This window comes from Poromitra crassiceps, assembly GCF_964638095.1.
Source record: "Poromitra crassiceps genome assembly, chromosome: 8".
NCBI classification, from domain to species: Eukaryota; Metazoa; Chordata; class Actinopteri; order Beryciformes; family Melamphaidae; genus Poromitra; species Poromitra crassiceps.
This window is the reverse complement of record NC_139629.1, coordinates 13,913,288-13,919,689: the sequence shown is the minus strand read 5'-3', so window position 1 is coordinate 13,919,689 and position 6,402 is coordinate 13,913,288.

The following is a 6,402-nucleotide window of genomic DNA, read 5'->3' as shown; positions in this document are numbered from 1 at the left end:
GTGACTATCCAGGCAGGGGCGCAGCACAGCCCTCCTCCTGCAGGAGCCAGATACATTTAATATAGAGACACTCCACTAACAGGCTTCGCCAATAATAAGAAATTGTACTCTTCCGGTCTCCTAAATGGGCAGTGGCGAGACCTCCGTGCCACAGATACAGGAAGTGACTGGAAGTTGGGGTGTCTCGCTCATTGACCGTCTCTGCAACTGAGCTGGACTACCAAGGCTGTTCATCTGGGACTGTAGCTGCTGTAGTGGCTTGAGAGAGAGACGGTAGGCATTATTGTTATTTTTGGTTAACTACTATATAGGCTAAATAGCAGACATGGGACCAAGTCACTTCGGTCCAAGTCTCAAGTAAGTCCCAAGTCATTTGGTCCAAGTCTCAAGCAAGTCCCAAGTCATTTTGTTTTGGGCAAGTCAAATCAAGTCAAGTCACAGGTTTTGTCAAGTCAAGTCAAGTCAAGTCGAGTCCTTAGTTAAGTCACTTTTTCCCCCCACGCCCAAGATACTGCAGTCTTACCTTGACAGATGCAGTATTAAAACATGGTATCAATAGCCTACTTGTCTAATAGTGATATTATTGGTAAATTTACAGTATCTAACCTGTTAAAAAATGAATTGAATTTGTATTACAATCATTGCTATTCAGTGAAATATTGTTATCATATTGTTATCATACAAAAGTCAAATTACTTTATAAACGCTTATTTATTTCAATAACTGCTTCAAAATCATAATCCTCTGCGTCAGTTTTAAACAGTGAAATACTGACACCCAGACTAAAATGGAATCAAACAAAAACAAATAGCTTCAACAATCAAAACATAATGTAAAAAATATTAAATAAACATTTCCTCTCAATCACTGTTAAACAGTGAAACACTGACAGCCAAACTACATCAGACTTTCTTAGATTCTGCCCCTGTCAGGCTGTCCCGTCTGCCCAGTGCTGCCAAAGCTTTCTTTCACAGTAGTTGAAGTGTGTAAAATCTCAGAATGCTATCTCAAAAACTGAATTTTTGATTCTGCCCTCATGTATAGCCTAGAGCACCGATGCCTTCGCCATCCTGGGGAACGGTGGGACATGCCCTCACCATCCTGGGAAAAGACACAGACACACACACACACACACTTATGATGATGTCATAACTGATGTCATCAGTGATGTCACTTGAGCAATTGTGCATTGTGACATCACTGATGATGTCATCAGTGATGTCATCAGTGTTGTGACATCATGACATCACTGATGATGTCATCAGTGCCCAGAGATGGGGACTGGACTGGAGAATTGGACGTCAGTCGCACACAGTCACTTGAGACACTAGACTTGAGCCTTTTCTTCAAAGACTTGAGACTCGACTTGGACGTGAGATTTGGGATTTGTGAACAATCTTTATTTTTGTGTGTATTAACATTTAGGAAAGGTCTATTAATAATGTCAACTAATCAATGCTGATGCTGGATGCTAATAGATGGTGTGGATAATACAGTGGCCTACATGCTTTGAATCCCTTAGTTTTAGCTATGCAGTGTTCTAAGCAGACTGGATGGCATCCAGCAGATGATAGAACGCTCATCCATAAGAGACTTGAGACTTGACTTGAACTTGTAACCAAAGACGTGAGACTTGACTTGGACTATAGCTAAAAGACTTGAGACTTGACTTGGACTCTAGCTCAAAGAATGAAAATAAACCAAACTTTGCACAAAGGTCCAGTCCCATGCCAAATTTGTATTTGTGATGTAATCAGTCACTTGAGCAATTGTGATGCCATCAGTGATGTCACTCGAGCAATTGTGATGCCATCAGTGATGTCACTCGAGCAATTGTGATGTCATCAGTGATGTCATAAATCCTTCCTGGCTCACCCTATATAAGTGGAAGCAGTGTGTGCAAGCATCCAGTCCCATAAAACACCACCAGCAAGTATCCAGTCTGTCCATAAGAGGAAAAAGCAGCTCCTGCTGGTACAGTATATCAGTTGTGTGACCCCACAGACCTGCAGCGTAGGACCGAAGAGATACAAACTCCCCAGGTGGCTATTAATCGCTCAGCCTCCCTCTCCATCTAACATCAACTCCGCCAGTACCTCATCCACTCTACAACAGTGAGGCAAGTAACTACTACTTTTGTTTGTGAATATACTGATTCCTACTTGTATTGTTGTGAGATGCCTCGCAACAAAAAACGGAATCAGATGATGAAAAAGCTACATGCTGCAAAGAAACCTGAACCTGCTTTGAATCCCTTAGTTTTAGCTATGCAATGTTCTAAGCAGACTGGATAATACAATGGCCTACATGCTTTGAATCCCTTAGTTTTAGCTATGCAGTGTTCTAAGCAGACTGGATGGCATGCAGCAGAAGCAGATGATAGAACGCTCATCCATAAGAGACTTGAGACTTGACTTGGACTTGTGACCAAAGATGTGAGACTTGACTTGCTAAATAAAGCTTGAATCTCCATGAAAAGAATGCACAAGCTTTTGCTGTCAGAGTAGTTGAAGTGTGCAAAATCTAAGAATTGTATCTCAAAAACTGAATTTTTGACAGTATTTTGAATTCTGCCCTCATGTATAGCCTAAAGAGCATCGTAATTGCCCTAATTACGTAATGATGTGATGTCACTTGAGGAATGATGTCATCAGTGATGTCATCAGTGATGATGTCATCAGTGATGTCATCAGTGATTATGTCATCAACGATGTCATCCATCCTGGCTGAGCAGACTGGGTGGGTGATGTCATAGTTGTTGCTGTCATGTCATCGGTGATGTAAGTTAATTTCACCCTTCAAGAATGCAGCCCTTTTTTCATTTAGACAAACTTTCAGATCTTTGGACAGCCGTTTTGTTATTACTAAATACCCTGACTGTCTCTTCACATAACTTAATATAACATGTAAATGTGTCCGTCAGTTCATCAGGATCAGGGCATGCGTCAAAAAATACATCCCAGTCTGTTGTCTCAAAAAAATATTTAAGCTCCTCTTCTCCATCATCAGACCATTGATGTAGGTATCTCCCGCTTGACTTTCTGTCTGTATGAATGACATTATGATCCGACTTTCCGAGAGGAGGTCGGCTCACAGACTTGTATGCGCCCGGGATATTCCCGAAGCACAGCCATCAAAGCCCATATATCTGCACTGCTCTCATGGAGCCACGTCTCAGTAAAGCAGATCAGGTTACTCCGAAAATATTCCTCATGTGTGAGATGCGCCTCGATCTCGTCGACTTTATTACTCAGTGATCATCTGACTTTTGGCAGAGTAATAATGAGTCATGATGTCAAACGTCAGATCACTGAATGACTGGGAGCGGGTGTCTGCTTCCTCTTTTTCTCAGTCTGTTTCGGACTCCCCATCCCCCCCCCCCTTCATCTGTCAATAATAATTGATTGGATTTATATAGCGCCTTTCTAGATAGCTACTCAAAGCACTTGACATATCAAGGGAGGGAGGGGAGGGAACTCAACTCAGTTGTGACACTGACCTTTTTTCTCTTGTTTTTAATAACAGATCATGGGCAAGAAGCAGAAAGAAAAGACCACCACCAAGAGCGTACAGGATGAACCTGACTTCTTTCCTGTGGAAAAAGTCTTGGACCAACGTCTGGTCAATGGACGAGTAGAGTTCTTACTGAAGTGGGAAGGATTTACAGAGTAAGTTCACTGTGTCGGACACCTGACCACGGATTTGCTGCCTGGTATTTGCTCGTCCAATGCTTTCGTCCATGCTCATTCAGGCTGCATGAAGAAATTGCAATTCTACACACAAAACCAGTATTCAAGTCATTAATGTGTTTGCTGCTTTGTTGACCATGAAATTAGGTGTTAGACAGTGTTCAACTGTAGACATGCAAAGTGATCCTCTGATTCCCATCCAGTGCTGACAATACATGGGAGCAAGAAGATCACCTGGAATCCCCAGAGATGCTTCCAGCATTTCTGGAAGCACAGAAGAATGTGACGGAGAAGGCAGCTGCACCTGTCGAGAGGAAGTTCTCAACAGATAAGCCAGAGACAGAAGCCAAGAAGAAGGATGTGGTGAGTTCACTTAACTCATTCACTGCCAACAACGTATGAACACGTTTTCAGAATCCAGCTGTTCCCTGCCAACAACGTGTTTACACGTTTTTGGCATCGATTTTTTTTTTTTGACGGTGGGTTGTGCATCTAAGCCTTTTACATCTCTTATATAATTATTGGAGCCACCGAACGTTTACAACCCATTCCACCGACCCACTAAGTGGCAACAGTGCTCCTGGCTAGAGAAAGGAAAGCATTTTTTTAACTTGTCAAGCCATTCTCAGCCCAGCCATTCTCCTTTTCGCGCTGATTGCTGGCGATGCGGGATTGCAAATTTACATAATAGATTCAGCCGATCTACTATGATCGGGTGATAGATTACAGTTGGAGGAACACACTTTGAAACACGCAGCATAAATATGACCAGAATCGCAAAAACTTCTCTCAACCAAAACTCCAAACGAGCGAGTCCTTCCCGACTTCCTCAAACAGCGGCCGTGCAGACAGGCCAGACAGGCACAGGAGAGCAGCAAAGCACTGACTGGTGACAAGCTTGTCCGCCCACGGAGGGCGGAGTTGAAGCAACTCGAGAGGGAGGGAGAGAGAGAGAGAGAGAGAGAGAGAGAGAGAGAGAGGGAGGGAGAGCGAGAGGGAGGGAGAGAGAGAGAGAGAGCGAGAGGGGGAGGGAGAGAGAGAGAGAGAGAGCCAAAAATGAATGGTTAAAGTGACAGTTCCATCCAATTTCACAAAAAGCCGTTTATCTCTGAATATTCTTTTTCACGCTAAAACCATGCTGTATTCAACTGCTAATGCTTACATAACTACTAACTCTACAAACTAACTCTTTTAGACAGAGAAAGTACACATTCTATTAGTACTTTTGAGATATTGTATGTTCACAAACTCCAAGCTGAAACGAATCCTCGGCTCTTATAAAATGAGCCATAATCCTCAAAAAACGGCTTGGCAGAAGCTACCTACAGCAAAAAAAAAACGTCTGGCAGTCAATGTGTTAAAGACCCCCTAAAGTCATGTTTTAAGATGTTACTTATAATACTCTATTTTGAATTAAAATTTGTGTCTGATCGTTTCCCCCATGAAGAAAAGTTAAATTATCTTGTTAAAATACTTATGACTTCCTCTCCTTCACCCTCATTAAAAATTCCAAAGCAACCAATCAAGGTTATCTATTCTAAAACAGGGGTTCCCAAACTGAAGAATGCCTACTCAACCCTTTAATCACAACTCTGATCAACACACGAGACTAAGATGATGTATTTCACTACATTATGTTTTTTATATTATATATTTTTTATTTCATTAACAGATCATGTGAACTTGGGCATAAGGGAAATGAATCCATCCACATACAAAAACATTTCGGCAAAATACCCAAAAGCAGATTGCCAACATTTTATCCCCCCTTACACATCATAAGTATTTGCATGCAGAACACATTGTTGAGACAAAATGTAATGACCAACAACAGAAGAAATCAATCCACAAGCTATTAAGGCTATTTAGGCTGTGAAAAATGCTACCTTATGTGTAAAGGGGAGACGTGTGGGTACCCATTGAACCGATTTTCATTCAGATAAATTGAGCTTCTTTATTTGTATATTTGTATTCAGGGGCATAGTGGAGGGTGGGTACACACAGGGCCACCGCACCCTATACGCAGAGTACGCAGACTGCGTAGGGCATCATGTGCTCTTAAGGGCCTGCAAAAAAAAAAAAAAAAAAAAAATTGTGCCCGCAGTCAGGCCACTCACTGAACAGCAGGCCAGACGCCGCCTACTGGTTTACTAGTGGTTTTATTACTTTATTCAGGGTTAAAGTGGGTGCATCTCATTGTAAAATTGGACTCGGTCCAAATTGGGCTTCAAACGGCCCAAATCTGGCTTCAAACGGCCCAAATCTGGCTTCAACCGGCCCAAATCTGGCTTCAAACGACCCAAATCGGGCTTCAAACGGCCCAAATCTGGCTTCAAACGGCCCAAATCTGGCTTCAAACGGCCCAAATTGGGCTTCAAACGGCCCAAATTTTTCGCCACCGCACTTCGGACGCCGGCACGCGCATCGGCCCGTATCGGCCTGGCCTGCTTGGTATCTAATGCCTGGCCTGAATTATGATCCCAGTAAATATAGTAATTATACTGTATGAATAAGTATTCAGTTTTAAGATTGCAGTTGTGTATTTTGCGGGGGGGGGGGGGGGGGGGGGGGCACATACATACTGGAAATAAAATAAGTAACTCTCCCCAAATGATATAAATGCCACACATTATCAATGCACACTGAATTGCCTATTTATCTAAATGCACCACTCTCAACAGACAATTACTGTAGGGCGATTGCCCGTCCCCCC